Source organism: Homalodisca vitripennis, chromosome 5 (assembly GCF_021130785.1).
Source record: "Homalodisca vitripennis isolate AUS2020 chromosome 5, UT_GWSS_2.1, whole genome shotgun sequence".
NCBI classification, from domain to species: Eukaryota; Metazoa; Arthropoda; class Insecta; order Hemiptera; family Cicadellidae; genus Homalodisca; species Homalodisca vitripennis.
Window position 1 is genome coordinate 119,964,204 of NC_060211.1, and position 21,979 is coordinate 119,986,182.

At 29.7% G+C, this 21,979-nt stretch overlaps 1 pseudogene; it reads left to right on the plus strand.

The window, feature by feature from the left end:
* LOC124363594 overlaps positions 1–21,979 on the plus strand; it is a 59,242-nt pseudogene that overhangs the window by 28,632 nt on the left and 8,631 nt on the right.

A 21,979-nucleotide genomic window follows, 5' to 3' on the forward strand; every position in this document is an offset into this window, starting at 1 on the left:
GAAGAAATGCTATACAATCTACGTATCTTCCAAATTACAGTATGAACATTAGGAGGACGTAATATACCAGCCGTGCAGATCTGTGTGTGCGTGAGACAAGTGAAGACAATTTTGGTTCTCACTCTACCTTTCGCCCTCCTACACACACGTATCTTTACAGTGATTGTTTTATTTAAAGTAAACCCGGTCTTCATCAACTCATTATTTCATTCTTAAGCTTATAAAACGATTCTTGACATTTGCACCATGTATACTGCACTATCTGCAAGTAAAACGTTTAACGGCATCATGTCATGCACTGAAAATCAATTCAGCTTATAATGCTCAACTTGGTAACAAAAATTGCGGTCACCTCATTTACCTTAGCAATGTAGTTGGGTTATAATATCTAGGCACGGACATGTCAGGTATTGACTTAAAATACCGCTTATCTAGGGGAGAAACGAAAACTGTTTACAGGTACGATAAGAAAGCTGAATCAGTTTTTAATACGAGTAGATTAATGAGTTAGCTTACTTTATGTTGACAGAGAAATAAAACTGTTATTATATTTAGTCACGTGGACAACTTAAAAGATTTATGCTATAATTCAAGAATAAATCCAAATCGAATGTAACGTAGTTATATGCATTAATTATTGATAATCTGCTAATATTGTTTTAACCAAATCGGAAAATATAATTTTTTGGTTTTCCTTTTTTTTGAAATGGTATTTTTAATACGTAGAAGTTTGCTATAAAAATTTCAAGTGTTTAAGAATAGTATTCTTGGAAAGGAGTGGATGACACCCCCAAATAGGGACATCTGATTCATTGAACTAAATTTTAAGTGAAATATAAGCGTCCCATATTTATTGCAAGTTAAACAACCTATATTAGGTTCTAAAACACGAAAAACTAATTATAAATCTAACTACACGAACAATAGTCAAGTTAGTGTTTTTGAACAATGTATACATTTTTGTCTCTCTATGTTGCTTTAAATAGGTTTTTACTTTTAGCATATAGGTAAAATAAATTCATCAAAACTATTACTAAATACAGTGATTAGCTAGAATTATTTACAGAACATTCTAATAGAAAGACTTATGATAATGAGCAAATGTATTTATAAGTCGAAATGAATAAAGATACATTTCCGACGATTGCACGTTATTAAATTATGAATTAAATTAGTATTAATGTGTGTTAACAATAACTGTATTCTTTGTTTTGACAATAAATAGTTTATATCAGAATTAAAATAATATTATATGAAAATATACAATTACCTTTACTGTAAATGAGACACTTAAAATTAAACTTTAGAAACAGGAATATGTTGCAATGAATATAATAATAATAGTAATTTAATATTTGTGTCCGTTTTCAGACATTTATTTAACTGTGTTTATATTTCTGACGTCTTGTTACTTTATCATATAGTAATGTTCTCTTGATATGATGAGTAGTTTTATTAAAGTATTTTATATTATATTTAAATTTACCCTGCTATATGAATTTTAATGCATTATTATTTTAACTTATAGTAATTTTACAATAAAAACTGTAAGAGACCCCTCATATTTATGTTCGTTTCAGTGATAAACGTTTAAAATCTTTTAATTTTTATCTTCATAAACTTGCAAACAACTTTCAGACACGTAAACAAATGTTAAATTACTTTCTTTGTTTGTAATAATAAATTCACAAACAACAAGGTTTTTGTCTTTGTATAATAGATGTGTAACTGGAAGTTACAATGTGATATCGTTATGATAAAGGCTTAAAATACTAATACCCTTTAAATTTAGAAATAAATAAAATAGCGAAGTTTTAATGAGTTTATAATAAAATTTATTTATAATAAAGTGTATAATTGCACAGTACAGGTTACTTTTAGTTAATGGTTGGATAAGTATATTTCGTATGATTTTTCTACAATCTCGAATAAGAATCTAAACGAATCAAATAAGAATCTGATCCACAAGTATAGCTTACTTTTGTCAGCCAGATTTCTTTTCCGTATAACAAGTTCCATGAAGGTTTAAAACCTTATTTACCGAAGATATAATTATAATATTCTTGGCTGTTAAATTTATTTTTGTAGGAAGTTAACTCAAATATATTCAGATTCGACAAATACAGTCGAGGTTCCTCATAAATACTAAAATAAATTTTAATGCATAAAACTAAATAACCACTAATATTATACTGGGTGAATAATCGTAGCGGAAGTTTCTATATATCTCTTGTTTGTGATTATGTAACTATAAAGTGAGTAAATTAATATATAAAGAAGTATTCCCTTCAACTCTATTTTTCTCAATGTTGTACTATCTTAATTCATATTTTTTCAGCTTTTTTTGCCAAAATTGTCTACGTCACAAACAATTTCCTTCTATTAATTACGAATTTAGGTAAAGATAGATTCGAAATTTGGGTTTCTACTGAAAAACTTATTTCAATCGATGTTACTACTTGTACAATTAATTTAAATGAGATTGTTCTATACGTATACTACCATCATTAACATAATGAAAACCCATTCTGTGAATGTTGACTACATGCTAATTGTATTAAAGACCTTTTGTATGTATACGTAACATTGACAGATTCTGTATTTATCCAACCAATGAGGTCATGCTACATACACGAATAGTTACGTAATTATGCACATTGGAAACTCTTGTAAATTTAAAACTCTAAAAATATTTATAGGTGTAGAAAATTTTGTTATATTTTTCCATCACTGACTGAATCTCAAACCCAGGTTTAAAACTATTATAAATTAAACATAGTCATTTATGGAGTATGATTATTACTCTTAACATAGTTATTAACAGATAGCTGTCTTAAATGCGAATAATGGGTTAACTCCACGTAAACATATGCTTATTGCAGTGTATGACTTTAAATCGGTTGTTACTAGCCGGTGTTTTGTAGGGAGCTACCGGCTTGTAAGCGTACATGCAAGGGTTTACTGTGTTGCGTGAGTACATGTTTTACAATGGGGAATAGATAACCTTGGCTAAGCAGGTAGCGATTGTTATTAGTTGTAATTCCTGTACACTACAGACACACAGTTATATTTATTGTGTGGTTGTTTTTTACCAGGTAATACAAATTGCATATTGCTTATAAATAAGTATTTATTGGATAAAAACTTATAAAAGCCAACTGCATAATTTTAATGTTAATATGTAACATATTAGCACACGTAATGACCTAATAATGATTTTTAGGTACGATATCGTTCTCTGTAGATATCCTTCACGATATAGATATTTACCATTACAAAACTTATCTGTGTCTATTTTGAAATTAATTTTCATGAACACGTTAAGTTTATAGATGAAATGTTTTTCGAAAAACACAAAAATGTTGGTTTGTTGACCAAAGAGGTTTCATAACATAATATATATAAAAAGGTTCAGATAAACTAGAAATATTACTAAAATTGCAGGAGTTCGCTGTAATCATATCAGGTTACCGAATTTTGATACTGACTTTCTAGTGTATTATATATAAGTATATATTTCTATGAAGTTACAGGTAAATATCTCATATAATTGGACTCAATCTGAGCACATGCATACTTTTTCTGTAATATGCGTCATATTCACGTTTCCCCCATGGATACTCATAAGAACAATAACATCCGGAAAAAATAATTTTTTATAGTCAATGGAGCAATCAAAGGCATTGCTATCGATCATCTAATAATGCAAAACGTTACTAAATTACGAATTTTAAACAAAACATCTCATGTTATGGTAAGTTAACATAATTTTATGAAAAAGAAAATTTATTAGACGTATATATCAGTATGATTTGATATGGCACTATATAACGGTAATGGTTGATATGGAGATTATAAAAGATAATGTGATTTATTACTGTGCATGTTCTTTACGGCGAAATCAGTCAAAATATGCCACATCTAAATAATTTCTAAAGGTTTGATACAAGGATTATTATTATTAAGTGAGTGTAGTAGTTAATCATTTACCACCTAAACTGTCCAGGTAAAGTTGTATTAAAAACAGCATAAAGCCAAACGGTTACCAAACTAAATGTTTTAGAAAATGGAAAACGCGTGGTTCTAAATACAGTCTTTACAGAAGGTTTAATAAACTTGTGAAAAATATACAAAAATATTAAAGTTATTTATTAAATTTAATATTTAAGAATCGCTTATTTTGAAAATAACCAACAAAATTATGGTTTTAGTTTATTTAGTAACAGGTTGGTTGATAATAGGAAATAACGTTTTACTGAGTAGATAATTTTCTGTCTGTGTGCTCTACAGAGGGGTTTCTCAGAAACCTTTGCCCAGAAAGTGCTGAATTGAAGTAATGCTAATTTCACGATTCATTTGAAGTGGAAATTGCTTTGGGTCTTGTCAAAGGAAATAAACGAGCACCCATAAAAGTTTCTGTGAAAATCCTTAGAACACTTCCTCGTTTATCAATAATCATTTACTTATTGTTTGTTTTGCGCAATACCAAACTTAATGCATTTAGTAAGTTAAATTTTTAACTAATTTTAAACTTATTTATTATTTAACATAAAATAAAATGTCATATAACCGAATAAAAACTAAATATGTAAAGTTATGACTTTTAAAAGGTGCATTGTAATAAAAATCTAAAAGTTTTAACCACTAAAGATAAAATATCTTTAGTGAAAACCATTTAAATAGATTTGTATAAAACAAATAATAATTACATGGGCAAAGACAACACCGATATTAATGTAGATTATTGGCGTGAGTTTAGAGTGAACTTACCGAATGCTCAGCATGGGCAAAAAGTAATTTGGGCATGGGCAGCATTATTTTGATTAATGGTATACAGAATATTTTCATCAAAGCGTGTTGTAACGTAGAATGACCTCACATCGTTCTAGAGCATAGGTGATTCCTTTTGAAGGCAATGGATAAGGTTTGAAGAAATGTACCGATAAAGAGCAGCTCCTACGCTTTTAAATACACTGTTTATTAAAGTAAACAAAGTAATAGAAGTCTAAATTCAACAGTATTTCTTTATGATAATTTTTACACTTAAAAGGTATTGTTTTAGCTGTCGTATAATGACTTAGTTTGTAAGTTATAAAGATACATAAGATAATTACTAGGATTTAATGTTATGTTTTTATTATAAACTGAACTAGTATTAATTTATTTATGATCTTTGCCACACGATGCGTTAACTGTGGGTCAACAGACAGGCCATTGAATACCAATGCTGCAGCCTGAGAGCGACTCGGGTTGGCAGTATCTGCCTTTAGCTGTCAACAAGGGACGTGCCCAGACTGTTGATCTTGTACAGCACCACATATAAAATCATACTTTGCTTTGAGTCAAAGCTCTACAAGTTATCTGTTTAAAAAGAGTACACCGCTGTTTTATATTTATGAGGAAAGAGTATTGTTAAGTGTATTGTTGTCATATTTAGTGCTAAACCACTTATTCACTTGTTTACAATTATTTATCAATACGTGTTTTTTTTTTCTTTGTTTAATCGTTGCTATAAACGATGTAAGGTTTGAAAAGATAACAGGATTTGAGACACTTGCCGTCGTTTTATGTTACAAAAGGTTTAACACAACGTTTAGAGGATTTTAATTTATCTTCTTCATCAAGTGGGGGAGTTATTATTACATAACAAAATAAACAACAGAAGAAATAATCCTCCTGTTGTAACACGTAACGATCGATAGATTTTAAAATTCTGTTATCCTCACGAGCTGAATTGTTGCTTCTATTAATGTGAAATCATCTTTATTATTTGAAAATTACTCTTCTGAGTTGTATAATTTATACTTAAAAGTATTGTAAAGTATGTAAATATTTCAAAGTTTAATGAAACAAATCATTATATTCTTATCTTAACCACGTTATTGTAACCACAAATATATTCCCTCAATAGCTTAATTTAAGAAATGTTTATATATGTAATTTAATATTAGTATTGATTAACATTTTTAATATAGTGATCTACTTCTTATTCGTTCAGTTAATTATATCATAATATCCTAACTATGCTATACAGTTGCAATTTTTTTTATAACCGTTGGAAGCTTGTTAATATAGATTTTGTATTACATAAAGCAAAAGAATAAAATAATAAATAATATTAGTCCACTTTTTGACTTCGTTACTCAATCCTGGTTGTATAAAATTCGTTTGATTTATATTAAAGTTTGAATACAACCCTAAAAGTGAAAAATTAGTTTTTTTTCTCGTTGACATTGTGGATACTCATGAACCCAATGTAAATATATGTGCTAACGCTCAGGAAAATTATATGGAGTGACAATGCAGAAGCATCGAGCCCAGTGATGATTATATAGAAATACTACTTTATTTACAGTTTGAAGTGTATTAACAGTTAGTTTTCAACAAATCTCGTGGACAGTGACGCTGAAGGAAATTAAACTTTTCTACCCACTCGAGTGATATACTTCGCTATCGTTCAGCCCCAAAACTCTTTTCCTAAATGGAAAAATATTTTTATATTGAATATATGCTCATACTTGTATTAAAAAATAACCATTTCTCATAATCCCCCACCCCCCCCCCCCCCCAAATATATTTAAATTTAAAAAACACATACTAAATAAAACATTAAAAAGTGTATATTTCAAAACAACACATCTAGTCATTTTCAAAAATGTTCCTCCGAATATTAAACTTCAAATATAGTAATAAAATTTCATGAATAAATAAATTCAAAGGAGTATTTATGACACCTTATACAAAGATGAAAACAATATTATGCAATGAACAATAGTGACAACGTGATGTGGAACCGGAGGAAAAGCGTTGTACTACATAATTTAACATCTTCCAAATACATGCCGGTTTTAGAGACATTATATTAAATCGAGGTAACAATACCATTAAGCAAGCTGCATTTTTTTTAAAGTCTCCACGAAAGTTCAATTATAGGAGCACTAAACGAAAGTTTTTGCTTTACGTTTATACTATATGTCTGTTACCTAAACAAAAACGTAGTTCAAAGTTACAGTACATGCGTACAGTACATACAGTACATAAATACACACTGTTACAGTATTATAAAGCAAATACAGTTAACTGAAAGTTCATCTTCATTTTATCAAATTGCTTGCTATGCGTAATATAATCTTCTATAGAAAGTGATTCAGATAACGTGTTACCTTTTGGTGTCCAAGACTTGAATAACATGATCATGATCACAGCTGATTGCAGACGCTCAACAGGAGAAACTTTTAGAAGGTTAGGTATGAATTTGAAAATAGGTTATTCATTTGCTTGAACAACAATGGCTACCAATTGAAATATTTAATTAGAAGCTTACGGAGGATTTACAACGTTATTCAGAGAGTAATTTTGTTGTTATTAGCAGTAGTACAGTAGTTTGTAGATTAATAATTGTTGTGTAATAAATTACATTATTGGCTGCTGATACTAAACGGCTTGGCCAATTTAAGTTTTTTACCAAAATTGAGCCTTTTTTATGAGCTTTTATTTGAGTTGCCATAAGATATTTTTACAAACTACAAGTTGCCATTTCAAAATTTTTTCTTTGTGTACGTGAAGCATGGGGGTGAGCACCCCCATTTTGAAAATATTGTTTTTATTCCCTTAATTAGTACTATACACTCCAGTTTACAGAATTTTGATACTTGCGCTATAAGTAGCTAAATACATTTATTCAGTACACAAAAACGCATATTATATTTGAGATTATATTTGGTGCTAGATAATAATGTACGGTCAATTACTACAAATATATGTTCAAAACACATGCATTCAACTATTTGGATAATCTTACAAGCAATAGCGGTAAAATAGATAAAGTTTTCATGAAATAAACGTTGCTAAGAACTCTGTAGTAGCGACGAAGGAGATAGACTGCTATGCTGTGCGTAATATTCCTCTGCTCCGAGGTTCACGTTGCTGTTTGTCAGCGGAATGGCAGATTAGTGCAGCATTTAAACCTCTCAACCTTGCCTTGCCTTGACAAACAGCGTATTCAGTGACTTGCACTGATTTCAATTGCACTTATCTTTGCTTTATGAGTGTTCTATGTTTAAACCACTAGTAATGTAAAATAACGAACTAGTAATGTCAACTTCATTAGGTTACAAATAACTACATAAAAATGATTTTAAAGGTTTAGTTTATAAAATAAGACTTATAAAGAAATTTCTGCAAGCTTAACTTTGTATTCTAGATGGCTCATGCTAACGTATGCTCTTGTAAATGTTCTTGATATTTTTATTTATTCACAAAAAGTTTGAAAAAATATGTAAAATAGTAACCCTTAAACTTAAACCAACATATGCAAAAACTAAATTTAACAGTAATACTTATACGCTTATATAGAGAAGTTGAATTGTGCGTAAGTGTATCATGTTTGTCTGAAGCATAATAAAACAACATAATGCGGCCTGTCACATAAGGAGCCCGCGATAACAAGACATTTTGATTACTGTATCGTAGTATTTGGTTGATGTTTGCTTAAGCTTCAGGAATTACGATACAGCTCAGTCTCCCCAAACTCACCCGTATAAGCGGATATGTATTATTGGTAATTTTTCAACCATGTTTACTAAAACTTTTTTTCCGAAGAGAAGTCAAAATAAGTGTTTTATTGTGTTAAATATGTGTCAACGGGGTGGACACAGGAAATTATTAGCAAAGGTTAAGACAGTGTTGCTGACCATTACTGTCATTTGATTTAATATCAAAACTCCGTAAACAAATGTTGACAGATGATCCATTACTCAGCGCTCATCAGGCGTACAGCACAAATTGATATGGAGAACTCCCAAAACAGCCTATATCGATAATTAGTGTGCGTCGTAAAAATTTAATCAAAATTTTATTAAATAAAAACTAGGTTCCTGTGTAATTTTGATTTAAATAGGGTTGCACAATAGTAATAAATAGTATTACTTACGATGATTTCGTGGTCTTTCATACGTAAACTCACAGTATGTTTTAAGGACAAATAGGATTTTGTATTATGCAATTGTTTTCCTTCATATTTTCGTATAAATAAAAATCAGAAATTATTCGATGGATAAACGTTTTTAAGAAAATTACCTTTTATCAATTTTGGTATATTTTAATTTAAGAAAATATGGCTAATCCTAGAAAATTGTACATTTGACCTATCTTTGAATGTTTAAACCCTCTGAACTTGGTTGAATATTAACCATACAACAAGGGGGGAAATTAAACCCATATGCTGAAAACATTTTAATAGTACTGAAAATGCAACATCATCATATATGTATTTTTAAACAATAACAATAAAAAAGTGCATTTTATTAAGTGCATGTTTTAGAGTTAGTAAATTTGACACATAACATGGTGGTTGTGATTCCAGACTTACGCTCTGGTGTGATTTGTTTATTTTAACATAGATTGCAGTTATGTGATTATGTGTTAGGTTAGTTGTTTACGTGAAGAAGTGATCAGATTGGAGATCTAGAAACGATTTTTACTGATTTTTTGATCACTGAACGATGGCAAATGTCCGGAAAATCCTGTTTCCAGTACGAATTATACTACATTTCTTTTTATTTAGATGATTTTTTAAAAAGAAAAACTGATAAAGTAACATAATTGTTTCATAGCTTCCTATTTATTCAGGTGAGAACTCTATTTAGGAGTAGAAAGTTGAAAATTATAGTTAAAAGTAAAATGTAAAAAAATTACATTGGTCTCATGTGTAACTAAAATGGAAACAAAAAAATATATGATAAATAAAATAGTAAACAGAGTATGTGAATTCATAAAAATATACATTTGCATAAAATATAACACACTTTTCTTATTGGCGCGCAGCGGGTGTTTTTCTTTATTTATACTAGAGTTCTCTTCGAACACTTTCCTACAAAACTTATTTTTTGATATATCATGTAAAACATTTTTACAGTAGAGAAAATATTATGTAAATGTGTGAATTTATTAAAACTAATACAACATTGCTAACCCAAAAAATTAAATGAAATAATTTTTTGCAAAATAACTTGTAAACAGTTTTAAAATAATGTTTTTACTGTGTCAAAAACTTTACTTGATATAAGCATGTTGTTTCCATAATGCTTGCAAAATACCAATTGTGAAGGGGGGAAAGCTCAAGAGATAACGTTATTACTTTTTTTTAAATAGTAGAAGACGGGTAATGATAACAAGTATTACGGCCATAGACAGAGTTTTAAACATACTGTATCTCTAACTCAGATCCAAAGTCTAACTTATTAACCGCTCAGTTATTTTCTCTCAAGTGTTCCAACATGTACAAATAATTTAGCTCCTGGGGAATTATTTCCGGCAATAGACGACTGTTTGCTGTTATTGCACGAGCTATTAAATTAACAATGACATCCGCTTTTCATCTAGTGATAGTTATACGAATTCATGTATAAGCAATTTAATTTCATTACTTGTTTATAACATATTCAAACTTCTGACCTGTATGGTTTTTCGTATGACTTCAAATAAATTGCGGCTATTGTGATCGAAATCTCAAAGGAGCTGCATGAAATGTCATATAGCCTAATGTAATTGCTGGGAATAGACCCTACATTGGCAATCAGCCTGATTGCATCCACGTTGATTGGATTGATTAGTATTCTCTTTCATTTATTGTAAATATATACCAATTAAGTTCTTTCGCATGAATAATGTTGTAATGCAGTTTAAATATATATTGTAATACTGGCTAATTACACATACAGTATTTTGATAGAATTTTTTTGTACTGCAAAAAATAAAATTACACAATTGCACTATTGCCTTATTACATTTCTTTACAATCTATGGATTAATAATATATTCTAAAATTAAATTTAACAATCATAATTGTGCATTCCAACAAATGAAACGCACAATTATAATTACCGTCGAGTCTAACTCAGGCCCGTATTATATTATCTACGTCCGTAGTACTACATAGTTTTTAACAATAAAACGGTATTGCTAACGGACCCGGATTAGCTAGATAATTTATAATGGATTTTTAAAGTTGAATTTACACACACACACACACACACACACACACACACACACACACACACACACACACACACACACACACATATATATATATAATTACCAAAAGGTAACTACACTCTGACATCAGTAACTATACTATCACAGAGGAATTTTGTATTACGTTATTTTGGCTTTTATAAGACGCATATGAATGATAAAGGACATGAAGTGATTATAAACATGTTTTATAACAAACTAAATGCATCAAAGCTAGAACTATCTTGTGACCATTGAATTTAATAAGTAACACTTAAAACTAAAAAGTACTTATAATTTATAATTGAGTATCACTTATAATTTAAAATTGAGTATCATGTTAATAAAACTCCAAAAATGACTTTGTATAAGGACATCTACAGATAATTAATTATACAGGTACAGAGATTCCCTCACATCTTCACTGCGACACCGAACGTGTACCGACTTTGTACAGTGGAAGTAACAGGTCCTGGAAGTAACAGTGATGTGTGTCCGCCGCAAGCATTGTGTTAAACTATGATGAATTTCCAGCTAAATGTTATTTTATTAAAAAAATATTTATTATTTCTCAGTCCTCCCAAAAATGTTTTTAAAACGGCCGATCTGCTGCATTTTAACGCTATCATTAAAATATACACTCTATTGTTTCCATACTCAAATTTAACATTATCTGATGCATATTTGGGCAAAAAAAAACTAATTTATTGACTTTAAATCTAAAATCCTCTATTTCTAATTAGAAATATTATTTTTATATGATTGAAAGAAGACCAATTATAATAATAAATATTATTGAATATTAGCGAACCCTGGAAAACTTCACGGATCTCTGCATGTGAGCACAATATCTCGAAAAAGAATTTATACACTTATACATGTATAAGTCCATATACAATTTTTATTTATATATATATATATATACAAGTTTATATACAATTTATAAACTTATACACTAAAATCTTTTTATAAAACTTCATTTACATACAAGCTACCTTGAATTTTATGATGGCGCATGTCACTTCATGGGGTTTAGATGAGATTTAGCGTAAATATTTTTGGGGCACTAAGGATTAACCATGGTTATAACGTGGAAATTACAGAATGAATACCTTTTCAAAGAAACTGATTTGTAAACGACATTTTTATATATAATAATTTTTAACACATAATATAGTAACGCATCTACTAAATTAACTTTTTTAGGTTGTCCGGTATAATCTTAGATTGATAAATGATATTTTTCTAGAGATATAATAAATATGAAGTAAAACTAAATGAGGTATAGATTTCAATTCTTCACGAAACCATAGCTAATCCTGTTATACGACAAGTAGTGAAGAGGGCGTACTTTTACATTGTACTGCACGACGCGGCTAATCTTGTTAATTACTTTTACTATTCTATAATATTAAAAATTCATGCATGGTTTACAAAAAATTTGATATGATAATAAATGGCCTTTACCGTTAGTGGAATAAAAAAATGACTGGAAACTGTTAAAATGTAGTAACAACGCTAAACCCAACATGCCTATTTTACATAAATTTAACATTATGTTAGTCTGTCATCTACGTCGTCAGTACATAATTTAAGCATTAAGATAATTTGTAGCAATGTTTTGACATTATTTCAGTAACAACCTTACAACTACGATAATGGTTTGTTATCGTTTTACTCCGATTTTACGAGTATAATACCAGACAAACATAATATAATGAATGTAACATAAGCAAATGCACTGTAGCACAGTATCTTGTATGATTACTATAACGGGTGCCCCTCGTGGAACACGAACAAAGGCAAGTTGTTAACATGCTGCAGTGCATACATTAAACACCGACCTATCTAATAATGCTCCACAACAAGGCATACTGGCGAGGTTTATTTAGAAGCTTTATATACTTATTTAGTTTTACAAGACACACCCATTATTAAGTAATATATCTTTAAGTAAATGAATAATGTGACGTAATTAGATGTAAAATGAAATAAGAGGAGGTTTTGGTAAAATTAATTTTATCCATATGGATGGATAAAATCGCTTCCTCAAATCTGATTATTTAGGAGTAACTAGACAGTGTTCATGGCAGACTCTTAATTTGTTTAATTTCAATTATCTCCCTCTTTTCAATTACGTAGCTATTATGTGTAAATACATCTATCACAGACAAAAATATTTCCCATCACCTAATAAGTGAATGCAAATAAGTGGTTATAATTATAACATTGATTCAGCCCTATACGTAGACAAAGATAAATTATAAATTGTTTAAATCACTATACAGAGTGTCAATTAAGTCTGGAACCTCTTTTTTAATTTTTGAACCATAATAGAAAGAAATACCAAAGTTCACACGTGCTTAATGGTGATAGTAACGCACACATCTGCCCAATTACCGACCGGATAATCCCTTTGGGGGACGGTCCGCAAGGAGTCAGACAAAATTCTTAAATAGCAGCATAGGTCAAGTTTGGTATCAAATTAAAAGTCTTACTTAGCAGAGTACAATGCCACAAACCGGACTTTAAAAGGTGGATTCATTCAGTAGTTATAGCTATTTTAATTATAAAACAATTGAACAACGTAAATTATTAAAGTATTACAAGTAAAACACCAATTTTTAAGTACCTATGATCAAAGTAAGTGTTCAAAATGTTCCCCTCCCATCATCTGACAATGTAGTAATCGAACCCAGGAATCAATAATTATTACCCAATAACACAACTACTGTTAGAATGTGAAAGTGGCAGATTGAGTCATACACAGCATCCACAGAAACAACGTTTGGGGCAGGTATTATAGGAAATCAAATTATGGGCCCATTATTTATCAATGGTAATTTAAATGGTGACTCGTATCTAGCAATGCTCCAAAATGAGATAACTCCTGCACTACAAGCTGCTCTTGGTCGACAATTTCAAAGAATTTATTTCCAACAAGATGGCGCGCCACCACACTTTGCTCTCCTTGTTAGAGAATACTTGGATACAATATTCCTTCACAGATGGATTGGAAGACGTGGTGCAGTAGAGTGGCCTGCTCGTTCCCCTGATTTATCTCCTTCAAAATGCAGTCGATGGCTTTTACAACCACCTAGGACATTGCCAAAACGATGGTAGGGGAAACATTTTGAACACTTACTTTGATCACAGGTACTTAAAAATTTGGTGTTTACTTGTAATACTTAATAATTTACATTGTTCAATTGTTTTAAAATTGAAATAGCTATAACTACTGAATGAATCCACCTCTTTTAAGTCCGGGTTGCGGCATTGTACTCTGCTAAGTAGGACCTTTAAATTTGATACCAAACTTGACCTATGCTGCTATTTAAGAATTTTGTCTGACTCCTTGTGGACCGTCCCCACAAAGGGATTATCTGCTCGGTAATTTGGCAGATATGTGCGTTACTATCACCAGTAAGCACGTGTGAACTTTTGTATTTTTTTTATATATTGTGGTTTAAAAATTAAAAAAGAGGTTCCAGACTTAATTGACACCCTGTATAGTGATTTAAACAATTTATAATTTATCTTTGTCTACGTATAACTATAATAGTGATTAAAAAAAAACAATATTGTTTCTATCTTCTTTGTCATTGTTGTTTTTAATGTACAGCCATTTTACATATACTAATACATTTATTTATTTTTGAAATAATAAAATTTCTACTTTATTAATCTTTTTAATATACTTGCTACATATAAAGTAAGCTTGATTTATTGAAATTAACCCTTATATATGTTATGGAATGTTTATGGCTTCAGTATTGCGGGAGTTGAATTTGGGAAACTTTGGCAATCTCGAATAGGTGAATATGTTTCAAAACAATCTGAGGGAATAAAGAATTATTGGAATACCGATAACTAGCAAGGTCTCGGGGCTCAGCGCCAAGCGGTGTAAAGCACTTTCCATGTCTATGTTCTCAAACGTGGTTTCGAGGTTTGACCTTAACTTACTATTAAAGGGTAAACAATGTACTAATACAAATATAAATTAGCTATATAAGACTTAACCCAGCATTCTGTTTTAAATAGCATGTAATGTTTCAATACAAATCATATTTAGTTTTTAAATAGTATAAACTTAAATTTTTTTCACTCAGTTAAAATTATTTAAAAACATTTTATGACTATTTTTGTCATCAAAATTTTTTGTCTGTGTACAAATCTATATACAAATAATAACAATTTACTCACTATCCTCCTATTTGGAGCCAGTTTTTAGTTTTATTATGAAGTAAACATAATGTATTATTATATTTTTAATGTAATATTTATTATTATTATCAAGCACACAAATAGTCTAGTTCTTATTTGATTATCCATGAATAATTTTACTCATACAAGAAGCTTTGACTACTAACCGATGTCTATGGTCTGATTCCAAGAAGGTGTGAGGTTTTACCGTTTATGTAGTGAATATTCACAAGGAAAAAGTGTTAATAACATTATTCCATGAGTTATACTAGACACATCAACAACATTAAACCAATATTACATATTTACTACGATTAACAGTATACTACTATTATGGACCTTCAGCTAATTATCGTCATTAGACTAGGGAATACAGTAATTAGTGTGCATAGATCCGTGCATTTCGCCAGGTAAAAGAATGAGACAACACACGAGGGGGTTATAGATTGAAAACGGACTGTAATGGCGCCAAACCTTGGCACAAAGCAATTCAGGCCAAAAAGTGATCAAGAGCATGTGCTGCCTCTGTCAGCTCCCCGCGTCAAACTTGGCTAATGAGACAAGTTCCAGGCCTTGAGTGATTTTGAGTCTGCAGTGTACATACACGTAGTTCATGTGTCATATTTGCCTATTTGCCGAAATTTTCTTTATTCAATTTATATGATTGTAACATCTTTATTAACGTATTTTCAATTACATTTTCTAGCATATTCTAGGGTGGAATAAATTTTGAACAGCTAAAATTTGTATTTCCTTTCTTAATAATTGAAAATTGTTAGTTTTTAAAGATAATATCATAATTTAACTTCAAGGAACATGTTAAATATTTAAAGAAGTTTGTTTACCCATTTATTTGCCATTAATCTTAAATGAAACATCATTTTAAGCCTGATTCCCTGTTAAGTGTTAAAGCTTAATATTCAGTTTTAGCAGTCTGGTTAGTATTATTGTGTGGGTTTTTTGTTTATTATGTGTGTTCGTGGTCTTGTAATATCGCATCTATTAGCCTCCTTGGTATACCAGGTCCTGGAAAAAACATTAAAAAATTTGAAAATAATAAAATCTGTGCCGTATCTTTAAAGCTTATTCAAAGTACAATCCCACCGAGTTGTGTATGAAATATATCTAACATTTTTATTGTAATCTAAATATTTAATTTGACTACCACATTTTACCCCAAAATCTTTCTTATTTTCAAGCCAAATGTAACAAAAATTCTACCATAATTTTGTACGGAAATTTCAAACATTTCATAATGTTTACAGATATTATAAAAAACTAATTCCTGTTGAAACACATTCAAGACGTCCAACAATTTTTTTGCACCGTGTTAATTTTCCAGCATTATTTTCTTTTCTCTATTATTTACTAATTTATATAAACCAATTTTTTTATTTCATGTACTTCAAAGAAATTACAAAATTATATAAGTGCAATTCATCTCATAGAACTTTTAGCTATCATTATCATTACACAATTAAAGGTTTAAAACACACACGTGTATATTTTATTTTTATAGTATTAATGTTATTAATCCCTTACCTGTAATTAGAATATAACATTTATAACTATTTATATAAGAATTATTTTTTAGTCTCAGAGTATATTGTGTAAAAATCCATAAGAAATTGAGAAAGTGATTTCTAAATTGGAATTTAAGTAGCAATACAATGCATTTAAACTAACTACTTAAGTACGGTCGTAATAATTTGCACACTCAAAAGACCTTTTTCACAGCTGAGTGTTTCGAATTACAGGCTAGAAAGAGTTTCTTGTAGCGTAAAGGTAAGCGACGTCCCGCCCACTCATCACTTTACCCAGGCTAATGGCTCTCCCACAAAGCCCTTTCTTTACGTCTTTCACGTATTAGGACTAATTATTAGTAGGAAGAGTTTAGAGATATGTAATAAACAGCAAATTTATTAAGTTTGTCATCTCTAAGAAAGAAAATGCTTAACAAAGAGTGGCACATCGAATAGGGCTAAACTTGGAATTAGGACGTCGTAATTTGAATTTACCTTCACCAACGGAAGTAACCGAGTCCTTTGTTAACATCAGGATATGTAATGTAAACTTTGGCTTCGAAACATTCCACAAGCTTTCTTGTGCGGTACAGTATGGTAAGCTTTTTGGTAAGTTCTGAAACTTGCTGCTGTATGTTATATGCAAATACGGTAACATTAATGCTCCAAAAACATATGTTAATTGATATATTAACGAGGTTAAACTCTATACGGACAAAAACCTTATACTGAGTTAGGTTTATGAGGTTAGCTAGCGTGTTAAATAACGAATACAATTTATTGCGTTAAAATAACTTTAAAACCCATAAATATTCAGTAAACCCATAATAACATGTTCAGTAAATTTTGTGAATGAGGTGGTTGCCAGATCGCAAGAGTATATAATAAAAGAATTAATGACGCCTAATAATGCATAGAATTAGTGTTAAAACACTAAAATATGCTACGGTGCAAAGTAATACTAACAATATTTACACCCCTTGATGGTAAGTACAGAACACGTTTCACTAATATGACATTATTGTAAAGCACATTTTGAATTATAAAATGTTAAATAGGTTATTTCAGATTATTTTTAGATTTTAATTCGGATTTATTTTTGTATGGAATATGGTTCAGCTAGGAAATGAGTATCAAGAAAGTAGTTTTGCGTATTAGTGACAAGAATATGTGAGTGCTAGTTGAAAATAAACAGCTGTATTTGGTTAAACTTAATTTTAAATTGCATATAAAGTACACACAGGATGACTGAAAATTAATTTGCATCCCTCTTAATCTTTCGGTTATTTTAGACATGTGAGATCTGTTTGCAGCACTCTTACTAGCTACAAAGAGCTACACTAATAAAGTTAATTTCAAAATTATTTACCTTCAGGCAATGAGAGGGAAGAGGTTAACTTAAAATTTTCAACTTACTCTTATTGTCTTCAAACATATAATTTTAAAGGTCTTGGCTACTCAATAAAAAATTAAATAATTGAAATATGTCCATTCTACAATAAATTCCAGTTCCAAGCCCTCTTGAGCTTTATTGTGATTCTTGACGTTGAGGATAATACGTAATTTAACAAAAAATAATACATCAATTAGAACAAAACTTATTTGGGTAATTGCAGATAAGTGTTGTGATATTGGTGAATAAAATAGTTCCCGAGGCGGTGAAGCAAAAGGAAAACAAATAACCTTTTGTTGTCTACCTAAGTCTGAACTTAAAATTTTCTTAAAAGCTTATAAGAGGTTTTTTTTAAATGTTTAACAGTTCGCTTAAAAGGTCTGGCTTTTTTAGTTACCGAATACTGAGTTCCTAGTGACTTTAGTTGTAGTTTTGTATTAAGGGTAGTGTACACGTTTGATAATTGAGTTTCTTGGATATTGAAAATATGATTTTTAAACTGTGGAAGTCATGAATTACAATAAAGCTCAGTTACATTTGGCGCTGCCATTTTTTTACACTAGTCAAAATTAAATTCTTTAAGTGTCCTCTTTTGCTTAACTAAGACATTTAAAATTGTCTGTCACAAGACTATTTTGAGTTATTTCCCACCCTGAGTGTCAAAAATGTAAAAACTATCATTATTAGTGTAGTCCTTTGTAGATAGTTGATTTCCGCTAATAGATTTAACCAAAATAACTAAAAATTGAAAATGGGATACAACTTACTTTTCAATCATAAAGCACAATGTTATTAAATCTTATTGTAAATAAGTTATTATAATTATGTACCTTTTCAAATATTACTTGTTGCTGTGTTCAAGAATTTTTCTACTATACATATGTTGTATACCACTTAAAAAATGGGCTATAAACCCTGCAATGAAATAAATTCTATATATTGTGTCAATACATTTTTTAATTCTAGAAGAAGATAATAGCAGAAACCATTACAATTTAAAATGAATCGACTATAAATATACGAAAGTAATGATATCCACTAAAGAATATTTTGAATTCAAATTTCTTCACCAATATTTACAGCACAATAAGTTACAGCAGGAGGAACATGTTCGTATTTTTCGGAAAAGAAGGCAAAACATTGTCGTAAACAGTTCAAGGGAACTAATAAAGGCGTGACAGCCATGCGGGCTAACTTCCTACGAAATGTTGACTCGTATTTAACCTTGTCTCAGAAAATACGTTTCTCTCAGAGATTTAAACATTTGGAAAGAGAAAAACTCATAGATTGCAACATTTATATAACTATTGATACTTTTTTAGGAATTTGTATTACATCAGAGTGTCGGAATACCGAAAACTATACGTAAAACTCACTCATAAATGTAAAATATAACTACATACTAAACGGTAAATATTTTTAAAGCTTGTATTGCAGTTATTTTTTATATAGTTTCAAAATTCTATAAGAAACACTTAAAATTTAATTTCAATTAAATTAAAATGCAGGTATAAATTAAGCGTATAAAAAAAACTTGATGAATACATGTTTGTAATAAAGCATCATACTTCAAAATTACAAATAACTGCTGAATGAATCATTGTGTAATAAGTGATGTCAAGAGTTATGGTACTTACTGTTAATTGTAAGTTAGGGGTTTTAACTAGAAAAACTAAAAGTGTTTTTCTCGATTTATTTCTTACCAGTGAAATGCAAACAATAAGCTAAACATTTCAATATTGAAAGAGTAATAGGTGGTACAACTTTTGTTTGCACTCTTTGTTATCAAGATTCAACATTATATAAACATTAACGGGTTAAACATGAAATTAAAGCTAAAACTTTAACTCTAAATACGTAATTGTATTATGAGTTATTATTTACATAAAAACTAACCGTACAATTTTGTGAACCGTTTTATGTTTCTAAGTATTTTAAACTACATGTTTGCATTTATTTCTCGTTTTAGTAACTATATAATCTTAAATTTAATTTTCCTATGTTTTTATACAGATTGATCCTAAATAACAGGGTAGATCATACAGCTTATTCAAGCCCCACAGAGTTCTTCAACATAGTGACATGCACTTTAGATGCCGTATGTCTTTATATATATTTTAAGCTGAAATACTTTGTCGATTTAAAACCAAAGTTATCTGTACGTCGACATTTTGTAGGTTATAAGTTAATAAGTTAATAGTTAATATAATAAATGTACAAGAAAACAAAGTTTTTTATGATAGCATTGTATAAACTATTAAGCGATAGTTAATCGGGATTTTTAGTTGTTTAGTAGAATTGTCATAACAGATTTTTTTTAATCATAGAATTCATTGGCAACTGAAAGTTAGCCTCTTTAATTCTGTTGGACGAACAAAAGACTGTAATTTGCTGTTTTGCACATTCAACAAATTCGTAGCTAATGTATAGAAAAAGATCTTAATGTTCAGTATCAAAATGAATTATCCACATGAAAATAATAATATTAATACTGTTACAAAAGAAATTAGTAATAAAAAACCCTCCAAACGTAATATGAAGCAATCCGTATTAATTTTATTTTTTTACAAGAAGAGTACGTTCAAAATATTCTACTCTTATTTGATATTGACTATCGAATCACAAGTTATATATACATAGCATTACTACATTGAGATATTAATTTTTTTAATTGAAAAGCAAAACTCTTATAACGACAGAACAATAAAATTAGCATTGGATTGGTAGTTTCAAGATCGCTCTTAAACGAAGGTAATGTTGAAGTTACGAGTAGTAATCAATAAACAAGATTGAATGTTGATTGCGTCATTCAGCTGTATTAATAAAACGAAAACACGAGGGACTAAAAATAGATATTACCGATTGCACTATTCGTAATAAGTAGCCCGTAACTACAATATATGAGCTCTGACGATGATATTTATCGGGTAAATGTCAACAAGTGGACAGATCGACTAACAAGCCAGCAGCAAACTGCCCAATCATACTCAAGTAGCGTATTTACGACAATGGCCAGGCTGTTTACAGGTCACCGATCATCACCGATATTTGCACACAAACTAATGTTTACATCAGTCTATAAAATATATTTGTAACGTAGTCATTGTATTTATATTCCTTCTTGTCTGACGATTCTTTTCACAATGTACCGTTAACTTTGAATGTATTTTTAAATTGGATTATAATTGCATTTGAATAACTAAAGAATTATTTTCTATGTACTATATAGAATTCAGTATATATATGGTCACACTTATTTTATCGATGTTCTAGTGTTCTTAATAAACCTGGTCTCTAACGTCACTGCGGCATCACTAACAACCCAAGAACTAAATTGACCAACAGCCTGTATATTTAATTAATTGTAAATAATACATTTTACTTAGAGAACTTAAATTTTCAGAGATCATTTCCAGAGACAAGTAAACGTAGATTATTCAAATATTGCCAGCTCCATTATATAGCACCCAACATAAATTTTTCTATAGACTTTTCCTTGTATGACCTTGCGGTTTGTATTATGAAATACTGTTTTCACTATCTTTACTTCCTAAAAATTTTACTCCTTTTAAAACTAAACATAAAAATATCAAACGAATTATAAAAAATACATTATTTTAAAGAAGGATAATAATCTAAATTGAGCTGTAGACTAACTATAACGGGGTAATTTGAATTATCTACATATTTTAGCCAAAAACTAAGGAGGCTATAAAAAATGATGTAGATTTATAAAATATTGCCAAAATATTTATTTGGCATCTAACTTACAATAAATTTGTATAGATCACCTTGCAGCTTGTAGTACGAAATATAGTTTTTTTATCTTTTTAATTGTTCTAATAAT